The 14,333-nt window shown below is 39.4% G+C and overlaps 1 long non-coding RNA gene across 2 annotated transcripts; it reads right to left on the reverse strand.

Annotated features, from left to right (window-relative positions):
- Positions 8,209–9,805, reverse strand: LOC109949129. 2 transcript variants are annotated; one of them, XR_002271616.1, is made up of 3 exons: positions 9,611–9,805; positions 9,381–9,517; positions 8,209–8,627 (listed from the first exon to the last, which is right to left on the reverse strand). It is a non-coding gene; the product is annotated as an uncharacterized LOC109949129 (long non-coding RNA). The 2 variants fall into 2 exon arrangements; XR_002271615.1 differs by having other exon boundaries at positions 9,381–9,514; positions 9,611–9,800.

Below are 14,333 nucleotides of genomic sequence, written 5' to 3' on the forward strand. Positions count from 1 at the left end.
GGGCACTTCAAGAGTATCTGGCACACAACTTCTGTACTAATACGGAGGTAGAGTATCTCAAGATGATTGAGTTTTGGCATTGTGGCTGCTAGGGGTGGGCACGGTTCGGTTTGGACCGATTTCGAGGAAAAAATGGAACCTGATCTGATAGTGCAAATCGCTTCGGGTGGACCGGTTCTGCTCAACATCCATACAGAAATTCGAACCAAACCGGACATATCCGATTCCAGTTCGGTTCCTGCGGTTCCGGTTTTTATTTTTTATTTATTTTATTTATTTATATTTTTTTTTAACAAATCTGCCCCAAATGTATTTATATACTAACATACCCCAAATTTGAGGTTCCATCAAGCTTTCAACACATCAAAATGAATCCAACTTCAACAAAAATACAATCCAAATTCAAATGAATTCAACTTCAACAAAAATTCAATCCAAATTCAATCCAACTTCAACATCATCAAAATGTAACACCCCGACTCCAAATTTAATTCCTATTTTAAATTATTTAACTGAATTTACGAATTTACCCTTAGGGTAGGGGTAAATTAGTTATTTTCTTGCCCAGAAAGTGTTTGGGGCAGTGACTGGTATTTTTGGGTAGGCGGTATTGAGACGAATTTGTAGACATGCGGTAGGCTTGAATCGGAGTTGTAACGAAAAAGTTACGGGCAAAACACTATCAGTGGCAAAACTGTAAATATTTCAAAAAGTTTGGTAAAAAAATCAGATTTTTCACCTCAACTCTCTCTCTCCTCGCGCACGCTCAACACTCTCTCTCCTCAGTCTCTCTCTCTCTCCTCGACATCGACTTTCTCTCTCCTCGGTTCTCTCAGCTCCGGCCACGGCAGGACACGAGACCAGTCTCGATCGATCAGCCTTGACGTCCCGATCAAGACCTCCCCGTTTTCCACGTCGGAAACCACGAACTTCGGCCGCGCGCTTGACTGTTTTGAACCGGAGTTTTCTCGCCGTCGCGCCGCCGCCTCCGCCGCCCAAACCCGGTAAGTGAGGTATGGTTTCTCATTCATTTTTTGAGTCCTAGCTGACTGTTGTATAGGTTTGGACCGATTCGTTGTCTAGGAAATCGATTAGAAAATCTAGGTTTTGGCTGGATTTCAAAATGAAATTCCGGCTAGTTGCCGCCCGAATTGGACCTTCCCGTAGTTGAAGGAAGTGATCCTGACCTCGAGTAGGAGCTAGGGTAGGAAGGGTGAGCTCGGGTGTGGAGTTTTTTCCGTTCCCGGAATTACTCTACACACCCACGCGCTGCCGGCGCGTGGGCGAGGCTGGTGATGGTGTAAATTAACCCGATGCGATCTCCTGGTTGTCACGAGCACGTAGGATTTCACGGATCTCAATTCGGACATCGTTTGACTATCGAACGGATTTTCGCATATTGTGCGTTATCCGGGTTCGATAGGTTCCGACCGTTAGATCTTTCCCGAATTAAATTATGTTATTCTAGGTATTCCTAGGATCGTATAAGAATTCCCGGATCGTGAATCAGAACCCCAGATGTTCCGATTCAATAACTTAAAGTTTGCGTTTTATAATAACCGTCCAATTGTCCGATTGTAAGCGATCTAACCGTCCGTTTCGGACTAAACTTGCGAGACGGGTATCTTAGACCTTGTGAGACCTTTAGGAACTTTCGGATTGTAAAACAGAAGTCGTGGGTCCCATGGGCCCGGTTGACCCAAATTGGAAAGTTTGACCGCCGGTTGACCGAGTGTCTCCTGAAGTTGTTCCATCATCCAAATTGAGTAGTTGGACCTTCGAAAGTCTCATTCCTAGTACACTTACTAGAAACCTGAAAAATTAGAATATTTAATTTAAAGTACTCGTTCGAAACGTTTCGTATTAATCTCGTATACGTATTCTGAATTAGGTACTTTGACCACGCATACGCAGCAGGCGGGACCCTCTCAGGGTCAAGCAGCGTGGGACTACGTGTGAGTGGACTTTGTTTTCAAACCTTGTGCATGATTTTATTGATGAAAGATTTATGCATAATGTTTTAATGATTTATTGAATATATTATATTCATGAGTTGAATTTGATATTTGTATAGTGCTTTGGCATAGTTGGGTATTGAAAGTATATTTTATATGGATTTTGGGAAATATTATGCATGATGTTTTAAATGGTATTTTGAATATATTATTTATGAAATTGTTGAAAGTGATATTTTTATGAGGCATTGAAAATATATTTTGGGTTTTGATATATTTGAGTATCTTGAGTACGAATATTTGGATTTTGAGGATTTCTATATATATTTGGCTATGTGTGAGGTACTTGGGTTGTTGAGATGAAATTGTGGAAAGTGGTGATTATAGAATGTCAGTTTGGAGTGCTATAAGCACTACCCTATGTACCTCCCCGGATGTGGAACTTGGATACGGAGACTTGAGATACTTGGAATTGTCGGAACCCGGGGCATCCTTGACGGATGTTGCTGTAGACCCTTAATTGGGTAGTCTGCGCGCGTAAGACTGATCACAGACGTACGGGTTTTGAGGTTATCGACAGTACGTTCTGGCTGAGAGTTGGTCCCCCAGTTGGACGGCTCGTTCCTTAGTCACATGGTGGATTGATGACTCATCACGAGGACTCTGCCAAGGTGACTAGTCAAACAATCCCCCGGTTGGATTGTTTCCCCGGTACAACTAGGTGATGGTCATATTTATATTATATATATCTCTTATATTATATATTTATATCTATTCATTCATTCTTGTTTCTTGGTGTGGATACTTCCTTGTCGGTCGTGCCAATGGGTATGCTTTCGAGAGTTTGGTTGTGGGATTTATAAGTTTTTGGATGGTGGGTTTTGTAAAGCGTTTTTTATGGATTTTGGACTTGGCATCTGACATTGATTTGTTTTGATATATATTATATATATATATATACTTGAGTATGACGGTTTTGAGATGCATGTGATTTCTTGCATGGTTTTCTAAACGGTGGGGTTATATTATGTTGGTTTACACTGAACTGAATTTATTTTTGTCCACTCACAATTTTCTGTTTTGCACCCCCCAGCCAGTAGTTGACTGAGCTCCGCAGCAGAACCGGATCGTGCGCTTCCGAGCCTTAAGTCATCGTAGGACTCTTTCTTCATATTATTTCCTTTGTACTCTGTTTTGTTGTAATTGAAGTCCTTAGACATGCTCTGTTATCGGCCCTGTTAGGGTTTGAATTGTAAGGCCGGAGGTCATTTTGTTGTAAACTGTTTATTCGTTTTAGAGCATGCTGCTGGTTGGGATTATTCTGTATTTTATGCAGGTTGAATTTTGTTGGGTTTGTTCATTCACAGGGGAGACTCTGCCAAAATTTTGGTAGAGAGTCTCGGTTTTTAGTAAGTGGGCCCGACATCGGGAAGATGTTGGAACAAAGACGGGGTCCGCTCCGGTTTCGGGAAAATTCCGGGGCGAGTCCTGTCAAAAATGAATCCAACTTCAACAAAAATTCAATCCAAATTCAATCCAACTTCAACATCATCAAAATGAATCCAACTTCAACAAAAATACAATCCAAATTCAATCCAACTTCAACATACAAATTACAACCCAAATTAAATCAAACTTCAACAAAATAAGTTCCAAAATAAATTACTAGTCAAATACAACCCAAATTCAATCCAAATATACATTACAACCCAAATTAAATTCCTTATCCTAACATTGAAAAATAGTTGGAGCTATGGTGCTAGGTGTGGATGAACTCATAATATCTACATAAAAAAATATAAACCCATTAAAACATTAGTCCAACATACATATTATATAATACATTAATAAAGCACATATAAAATTACAAAGACATACCTAATTCAATCGATTCATAGAACTTCATCTCTTGAATTGTTGGCTCATATTGTAAAGAGGATATGTCATCCGACCTTAACCAATTTGTAACACCCCGACCCCAAATTTAACCCTTATTTAAATATTTAATTATTTAAGGGTATTTTAGTCATATTTTTAATCGGAGAGAGTTTGGGACCGCGACTTATATTTTTGGATAGGTCGTACTGAGACGAGTTCATAGACACGTAGTGGGCTCGAATCGGAGTTGTAACGAGAGAGATATGGTCAAAAGAAGCCCAGTGGCATAATCGTAAATATTTCGAAATGGGATTTTTTATAAAATCAGATTTTTCTCTCTCTCTCTCCCGTCGGCTCTCTCTCTCTCCCGTCGGCTCTCTCTCTTCCTCCCCTCGTATCTCCGGCCACCGACCACGGCTGTGGGCGGGGCCGGTACCAAAATGACCGGGACGACGTCCCCTTCCTTCCCCGACCGTTCCCCGCCGGCGACGCGGCCTGTGCTGGCCGGAAAATGCAGAAAACCGCCGGAAAGTCGTCGAAACTTCAACGCCGTCGATCTCCCTCCTCCGGCCACCAATTCCGTCGACCCAGGTATGGATTTTGAACCTCTCGAGCTGTTCTAGCTGCCTGTTGGTTGGGTTTTGATCGATTCGATCTCTAGATCACTCGATTTTCGAATTGAAAATCGGCCGAAACTTCGGCCGCCGTGATCGGCCATTTCCGGCCACTTTTTGGGGTAGGTCCAAGAACAAAAGTGGCTCCAAATAGGGTGTTATACCTAGGGTAGGAATTTGGAGCCGTGATTTTGAGATTTTCCGGCGAAGCGTTATCGCTTTGGCACCCACGCGCTGCCGGCGCGTGCGGCGGCGCGTGGGCACTGTAGAAAAAGTAGCGATGTGTTCCGATGAGATCCTTATGTTGTCACGAGTGTGTAGGATTTCGCGGATCTCAATTCGGACGTCGTTTGACTATCGAACGGATAATCGCATATTATGCGTTATCCAGGTTCGATAGGTTGGGACCGTCGGATGGTTCCAAATTTAATATATGTTAATCTAGGTATTTCTAGGATCGTGTAGGAATTCACGGATCGTGAATCGGAACCCCGGATGTTGGATTTACTACATGCACCACCAAGTGAAAGTTAGGTCCCACGTGGCGTAGGTTATCCGGCGTTGGGACAGACCCCATACGTGGCGTTGGTTGTACCGGCATATGGGGAGATTCGTAATATTGTGTTGAGATCGCACGTGGCGTAGGTTATCCGGCGTGTCGACAGACCCCATACGTGGCGTTGGTTGTACCGGCGTATGGAGAGATTTGTAATATGAAATTGAGGTCCCGCGTGGCGTAGGTTATCCGGCGTTGGGACAGGCCCCATTCGTGGCGTTGGTTGTACCGGCGTATGGGGAGTTATGTGATATGATAGAATGGTATGGTCGCACGTGGCGTAGGTTATTCGGCGTGTTGACAGGCCCCATACGTGGCGTTGGTTGTACCGGCGTATGGGGAGATTATATGAAATACAGAGAAATGAAATAAGGTATCGCCCAAAGGTGGAATTGGGTTTGATGGAAGAACTACGTGTGGCTTGATCCCTCAAGGAGGGTACGTAGGCAGCCTAAGGTTATTAGGCGCAGCCGCAGACTAAATATTAGTCATATTTTGTATTTGAATTGTTTGGTAGTTGTTGGAGAATTATTGGAAGGCCGAAGGCCATTTGTGTGAATTGCATGAAATTATATTGTGCATGCTGCCAGTTGTGGATATTAAATGTGTTTTCATGCAGGTATAAATTTTGGGAAATGTCCAAATTATAGGGGAGACTCTGCCGAAATTTCGGCAGGAAGTCTCGATTTTTAGTGAGTGGGCCTGACATCGGGGTGATGTCAGGAATTCCAAAAGGTTCGTCTCGGATTTTGAGAAAATTCGGGGCGGGTCCTTAAACAATTCTGAGAGCAAATTAAGGCCTCCACAATCTTAGGAGTCAAAGAAGCACGAAATGAATTAATTACCCGACCACCCGTGCTAAAGCATGATTCCGAAGCCACCGTTGATACCAGGATGGCAAGCACATCCTTTGCAATAAGTGCCAACCCCAGATACTTAACCCCATTCAATTTCCACCACTTCAAAACATCAAATTCATCAACCACATCTTCAATAGGGTTGGTGATGTACCTATCAATCTCATGCTCCAATACCACAACATCATTTGCTGGAGTCTCTTTTCTCCAATTTTCAGTCATTTGCCTTCGTTTCTTTCCCCCTCAGTTTAGGCTACTACTTGTATTCATTGTAGTAGTATCACTAGAATAACTACTACTTTGAGTAGATGGTGGTGGTGGTGGTGGTGGCATGGCGTACTCTTCATAAAGCTTCTTTAAAATCTCTTTGATCTCATTCTTCTTTTTAACCGCATCTTCCGGATTCTCAAACCGACTTTTCAAGATAAATTCCAAGTTCCCCAATTTGTATTGAGGGTCAAGAACAAGAGCAACCATCAAAATTTAGTTCAATTTATCAAGGTCACCCCAATACTTTTTAAACTTCATCTTCATATTAAGTGTCATGTCCTTCAAAACCTTGGAGGTTTGGGTTTCACTTAATATTTCCTCCTCTTCCATCAACAAATCCTCAATTTATTTTTCCATTGCAATCAAGTCATGAAATGTGGTGTGGGAAGCGGGATGCAAAGTGACACTCATCTTCAATGTAGCATCATAAAATACCTTTAAAAAATTCACAAAGGTACGAGCATTGTTCCAATCCTCATTAGTTGGTGGCCCTTCCCTCTTTCTAGGGTAATGAGACATAACCACCCCATCTTAGACATCCGGTTCATCTTCACCAAACCAAGAAATATATGGACCTTCATCATCTTCTCCCATTCTCCAAAAGGCCTTTTCAAACTTCAAGGAGGCTTCCAACATCATATATGTGGAATTCCACCTTGTTGGCACATCCAACACCACAAGCCCTTTGCATTTAATTTGCTCTTTCTTAACGCAACTCTTAAAGTCTTCTAACCTTTTGGGAGAAGATCTTACATACTTCACCGCATTTCTTATACATAATATGCTTTTTTTCAACTTCTTCAACCCATCACGAACTATTAAATTCACAATATGAGCACAACACCTAATGTGCATATACTTTCCCTCTAGTAGAAGACTACCGTTTCCCCAATGGCCCATTTTCGACTTCAAATAATCTATAGCCTTTGTGTTTGAAGAAGCATTATCGGCCGTGATGGTTAATATCTTCTTCATATTCCAATCAAGCAAACATGACTCAAGGAGTTTACCAATTGAGTTCCCCTTGTGATTGGAAATGACACAAAAGTTCAAGATTCTTTTGTGCAAGTTCCAATCACCATCTATGAAGTGTGCCATGATGACCATGTAATTGATGTTTTGAACACTTGTCCAAGTGTCCGTTGTGAGGCATACTCTATGTGATGCTAATTCTTCTTTCAATTTTTGTTTCATGGCATCATACATTGCCATGAAATGCCTCACAAGTGTCCTACGAGATGACACTTGAAAATTGGGGTTCAAAGAATTACAAAACCGCATAAACCCTTTTCCTTCAACCACACTAAACGACATCTCATCCATTACTACCATCTCTACACATGCCTTTAACCACTCTTCTTTCCCATGCATTGTTGATGTAAGAACCCTATGGTCTTGGTCAAAAGACAAGAGCTTTTGCCGTTTATCTTTAAGAACCCTCCTCGGATATTTCTTACATAGGTTTTCAATATGCTTCCTCAAATTTAAGGTCCCATTTCTAGTAGAGTCTACTGCATAACTCATACTGCAATACTTGCACCTAGCTCTCTTCTTAGTGGTTGCATATTTGCTCCAATCCTCCTTCACCCTCTCAACCACTTCTTCATATCTCTCAAAGTGATCCCATACTTTCGATTTTTCTTTTCTTGGGCCGGAATGAGGTAATGGTGGAATACCACTAGGTTGAGGTGGTGTTTGGGCATGAGGTGTATTTTGAGTTGGTGTTTGAGGGATGGGTAAATTGGGTAAAGGTGTTGATATAAATGCGGATGCGAATGCGGATGTGGATACGGATGCGGATGACGAACCAACTTCACTATTAGTAGGGCCATGCACCTCTCCAAATGGGTTCAACTCATTCATGATTTCTTTAAGAAACAAAAACAAAAAACAAAGAAAAAAACTTAACATGATATATATTAACAAAAACACAGCTTAACAACATAAACAACACCTCATATATACAATCCAACTAAATGATAATATCAACACTTAACTAGAAAGCAACTGACGCAGCACAAGTAACAAAGGTTTCAAGCGAAACCTTGAGTAACAAGAAATCTGGATTCCACCAGAAATTAAGAGGAATTCCCTTGGGATAATTGTATTAAAATCTGAGCTAATGAAAAACGACAGACAAGCCTGTCTAAATACACAATTCTCAACCCTTGAACTGCCAGGGGAGTTATTACATTAAAACTGAAAAAACAGAATTAATTCGGAGACTTAACTACGTAACTCCGAAACTGAAAACAGAATTTATTCGGATAATTAACTACGAACTTTGAAAGCAGTTTTGGAAGGCCAAACGACCTCAGAATGCCAAAATCCATCATACATCATAGCAAAGCGGTGAGTTTGACTCGTGGCGTCGTTCCCTTTCTGAAATGGCATTTTGCGTCCTAATCGGAGCTCGGACGACAAATCTGCAAATTCCCGCTACGTCCTTTTTCTAGCTCAACCGCGATAAAATCTGCCATCTGTTCTACATCAGCAACTGAAAAACAGAAATCAATTAACTGAAAAACAGAAACCAATTAACTGAAAAACTGAAAAACGGAACAACAAATCTGTTATGCACTGTCAATTAATCAATTAATCCTTTTGAATGCACAACCAATTAATAAATTTGAATGCACACTAGTAAATCAAACCGAAACACCAAACAAAAGTCAACTACAAGCTAACAACACTTAACTAGAAAGCAACTAAAAAACAGAAACCAATTAACTAGACTTAAGCCAAGCAAGAAAATATAGGGTTTCAAATTGCAGTTTTGACAAATATGACCTCTGTTCAGTTTTTAGCCTTTAACTTTCAGACCACTAGCCCAATTTTGACATTCTTTGCATCATTGGATTCAGCACGAAAAAACAAAGAATCCTAAGCAAGCCAATTTCTCAAAATAATTGCCTATGACAGCAGTAATAAAGCAAAACGAAAAACTGAAAATCTCAAAATTTGCAAAACTGAAAATCTGCAAAACTGAAAAACTGAAAACTGAACAGAAAATCTGTTATGCACTGTCAATTAATCAATTAATCAATTTGAATGCACAACCAATTAATCAATTTGAATGCACACTAGTAAATCAAACCGAAACACCATATCTAATTCCCTAAACAAATAATGAGCAGAAATATATAGACTACAGTCATGAAAGTTTGATAAAAATACAAATGCAAACAGATTGGAAATAACAATATTGATTATTGAAGATTAACCATTTACAGAAGAGTGAGAAATTCACCTTTGGCACTGAGAGAGTCTTCAATGGAAAACTGACCAGGAAGAGTGCGCGGCTGCGTCAATGGGAGAAAAAAAAGAGTGCGTCTGCTGGAAGCTGCAACCTGCTCCAGAAATATGGATGATGATCTGCACGAACTGCTGATGGAGGACATAGAGATGGTCAGACAGAGAATCGAAGGGGGAAAAGAAACAAAAAGAAAAAACAAAGAAAAAAGAAAGCCAGAATCGAACCTGCTGACGACGGCGCGACGGCTGAAGAAGAACAAGGATGGCTGCAAGAGTGCTGGAAGCTGCAGAGGAAAAGAGATGTTCAGGTTCGCGGCTCTCAGATCAGACAGAGAGAGGAAATAAAATTGAAGAAGGAAGAAAGAAACCCCCAAATCATGTTTTAGTTGTGATGATCCTCTGTGTGTGTGCGTACGGTAGTAGTTTAGACAGCCAATACAAAATAGCCACATGTTAACTATATATATAAAATATAAAATATAAATATATATAATATAAAAATATATATTAATTAATTATATTGGACCGGTTCGGATTGGACCGGTTCCTTGTAGTAGAAAATCGAAATTGGAATCAGTCTGAACCGGTTCGATTCGGATTTGACTCAGTTTTTGACTTTTTTAGTTAACACGGTTTTTTTAAGATTTTTTCGGTTTGGTTTGGTTCGGTTTTGCGATTTTGCGGTTCTAATGCCCATCCCTAGTGGCTACTATTGCAAGGGCCTCGTCATCTTGAGAGACCTTGTCAAGTACCTCCCATCCGTACATACATCTTTGCAACTTTTTGAGATGTTTGCAGTGCTTTCCAATTGCCTCAAGTGCAGGATCTGCAAAACACCTCTCTTCCCCAGCACAGCCTGCAACTTTAAACTTCGAGAACTTGGTCACGTTTTGAAAAACAATTGGTATGGTTTCAGATTGATAGAAATCATAGATTCGCATCGCCTACTTGCTGAAAGCACAAATAGAATTGCATATCTGTATTGCTTGAATGAAGACACCTGATCGGCCCGACTTTCCCAAATGCCCGCCACAGGCCTTGCTCCTTTCTGAGTTGATTTTTTCAAGGGCGTGATTTTGATTCCTCCATATTAGTCCAAATGGTTGAACTAAAATGTTAGGCCCTCACTGTTACTCTTTTATTAAATTTCAATCTCTCTGAACCCAACAACAAATTCAAGTGAGAGAAATATTGAATAATGGAGGTGGAATTTACAGAGGCACGCAACAGATCTGGAGGAAGCTACATCTGGAGGAAGCTACAGAGGCACGCAGCAGATCTGGGTATGGGGCTTGGTCGACGTCGAAAACCTAGGTGGGGTTGAGAGATTTCGGGGCGATCGGTGTGATGGGCAATTAGCAAAGGCGATAGGTCTTCGTCGATGAACAAGAACTTGCAGACGAAGGGGATGAACAAGAGCAGAGACTCAATTCCAACTTTGATGAAGACGTTGGCCTAGATCAACCCACAGAGAGAGAGAGAGAGAGAGAGAGAGAGAGAGAGAGAGAGAGAGAGAGAGAGAGAGAGAGAGAGAGAGAGAGAGAGAGAGAGAGAGAAGATGAGTTTTTTTTTTTTTGGGTTTTCAGATTTTTTTAATTGTTTTTTAATTTTTTATATTAATTTTATGTCTTATGTGGAGTCCGCACAGTTAAAAAAAGGGTCCCACAAATGTCACGTAGGCAAATAACGAATTTTGTGACGATCTCGCTAATGGAGGGGGTAAATTGTAGGTTTTCCGCGACGTTGAGTATGTACTCATAAATGTTCCCAAAATCAGGTATGCACTCGTAAATGACCCTATAGGTTGAGGGGTTTACTGTAGTTTATCATAATATTTTATATATATTTGTATAAAACAGAGCTGCCCACTTGAGCAATTAGTTCATTTGGATTCAATAATCTATATTTTTAATAGATAATGAAAGACTCAAATGATGTGACCAACTTTGATGAATATTATGAGGAATGTGACGAAAAGATCAAATTAATGTGCAAATTAAAAATTTAAAGATTACATTAATTTATGTGAAAGTTTAAGGATTAAAATAAGGAATTTGTTAATGTTTAGGTTTTTTTTATCACAAAATATCTCTTAGGTTTACAAAATAAAACGATTGTTAATTGTGAAATTTATCAAGCGGATGCGAACATATCAATTTATAAACTATAACATAAATCACAAGTCCTTTAAAAGTTAGATTAACGAGTTTTTTGTATTTCACATTCACATTTATATATGCTCAATTGGAGTAAAAATCACATTTAACGATTTATATTGGATCTTAAAACTTTACACCTGGTTTTTAATTTTATCAAATATTTCATCATTTACATTAAGTGTCATCGTCACACAAATACAATTGCCATAAGTATTAAGTTTAGAAATTAATATGTGCACTAAACAAATTTACAACAACTTAGTGATGATGCCTTCAAGTTCATCTTTTTTAGCTTAGATTTTTAGTTTAGATTAGATAGTAAGGTATGTGAATAAGTAATTTAATGACATATATAACCTAGGAAAAAAAAGAAGGAAATATTTTGTTTCTAGTTCATGTACTTTTGTTACTTGGTGACGGAACCAAAAACACATTTTGATCCAACCAATCGTCAATATTTGGCCTACCCTCTTGGTCGACATCATGAATAAGGTCAGACCCAGGATGTGGGGGCAGTGGATTCCATACCATGGCCATGGATCCAAGAGGTATTTGGCCAATCTTCTTACGATAGTTGCCACAAACAGGGACATTGCGAAATGTGTAGCCTTGGGTCCAATAACGATGACATTATTTGCAGTACTGGCATTGTGGATGGAGCTTGTGGTTGTTATAGTATGAAAATTTGGTGTTCGTGGAACAAAAAGGGTGCACTGAAGCTCGGCTTAGGGCGGTGGTAGGTGACTCATGTGTGGAACTCTCGGTTGTTTTTGGCATTAGGGTTTCTCAGCTCGGCTTAGAGAGAGATTTTGAGTTTGGGGAGATAGGAAGAAAAAAGGAAACTGCATCAAAAAAAAAAAGGAAAGAAAAAAGGAAAAAGAACATAATAACTGTGATGTCTTCCTAGTAAAAATCCTCCATTTGGAGGATACTTCATTGCCCTTCAATGTGTTTAGGCCAAACATTAATTAAGATAAATTCTCTTATTTTACATAAATAATAATTTTTTATTTTATTTTATCAAAACTGGATATGCATTATCACATGCAAAAACAGAAAAGCAAGAGTCCAAATAGGAAAAGGACTACAAGCAAACCAAGCTAAGTCAGCCACAAAGAAAACTAAAAACACAAATGCATCTAAAACCAAAGACATAAAATGACACCAAACCACTCAGATTAGATGAGATAAACATCCACAACTGGATTCAATAATTAGAATAACACCAAACCACTCCAAACCAACAAAGTTACTTATAATTTTTCGTTCCTTATAAATAATCATAATCCTCATAGAATGTAAGATAGATAGCATCCAACAAAATCCCACAGTGACTGTAGGGAGTGCCGCCATTTTTCAACAATTTCATAAAACCCCTTTCATCCCATATGTCACTCCACGAGTTCTTGATTATCAAATAATGATCATTGGTAGCTTCATCGATCTGCATCCTAACAAGTAAACCAGAGCGGCTAATGTTTGTCCCACATTCCTTATGAAATATCCTGCCTCAATATTTTTCAAATTCGGAGTTGTGGGCATCGCACCCGACCACCACTAACTATTTGCAAAGAGCGTAGGCCAGCTGGTCTTCAGTCCTCAGGTGTCACGATTGCATAGATAATGATATGGAGACCATTTTTTTTTCCTTGACAACGTTACAGGTTCCTTTGATACCCTAGTATGGGACATGTAATTTTGTTCGGTGTTTAGACCAACATTTTGGATCATGTAATCAGACGCCTTCAATTCGTTTCCGTCGTGGCACCCATAGTTGGCAGCATTGTAGTCTGTGAGTTATTGCACGGACAAATCAGAGGCTATTGTAAATCAACATATATAGCGTGAAGAGCTTATGCGTCTATAGTGGTCGAAAATGCCCAACATGAACCTATGCATATAATATAATATATAAGTTATAGTTACACACATAACATATGCATAAAATATTTAGCAAAAAGTAAGAACTGTTGCTAGTTATAGTTATACACATAACACATGCATAAAGTAATAGTTGCTAGTATAGTACTGTTTCACTTCTCTTGCCACAAGTTCCTTGATAACTTACGCATTTGATACTTGTAAAAGCTTCCCACTAGTTCATGGAATGCCACATATACTATGAATGCCATCAGGGAGATATCATCAACCCTTTTTTTAATCCACTTATTAGAAGGAACAAGGGGCTGATTATCCATGGTGGTTACTCTACAATGGAAAGCTTTCATTTCATCCTCATGCATATCGGTGAACTGATTCAACCCTATAGTATATGATTTCTTTGGTTCATTCATGAAGTTCTGCACAAAGTCGATTAACTTCTTGATGTTGTAGAAACACCGCTCTTTCTCTTCATCGCTGAGTAAACTCGATTATACTATTTCATTAATTGCTTAAATGATTGAGAAACATTGCACGATTTTACTTAGACAATATCAATGTTGCAGCAGAGGGATGAGGATAGGGATGTAGCTTCTTCAAACATTGCCTCTTACTCTGAGTTTTCTAGGAACATTATAAATAAAGAACATACGACAACAATTTTCTAATGAAAACCCATTGTTAATTTCTTGATCTCTTGACAAAAGAAAAAGACTGAGTGAAACATACATCATAGATAACTTTTGCAATGACATCCTTGTAGGGGAGTAATTCGTCATGAATATTCAAATGGGCAACATGAATTGCATGAGCATGAAGCAATGTTAGTCCAGCGTCAGATATATAATCCTTGTATACTAAACTGATAATAAACACAAAACAAAGAGTTATCCAGTTTTGTACAATAA

Source organism: Prunus persica, chromosome G5 (assembly GCF_000346465.2).
Source record: "Prunus persica cultivar Lovell chromosome G5, Prunus_persica_NCBIv2, whole genome shotgun sequence".
NCBI classification, from domain to species: Eukaryota; Viridiplantae; Streptophyta; class Magnoliopsida; order Rosales; family Rosaceae; genus Prunus; species Prunus persica.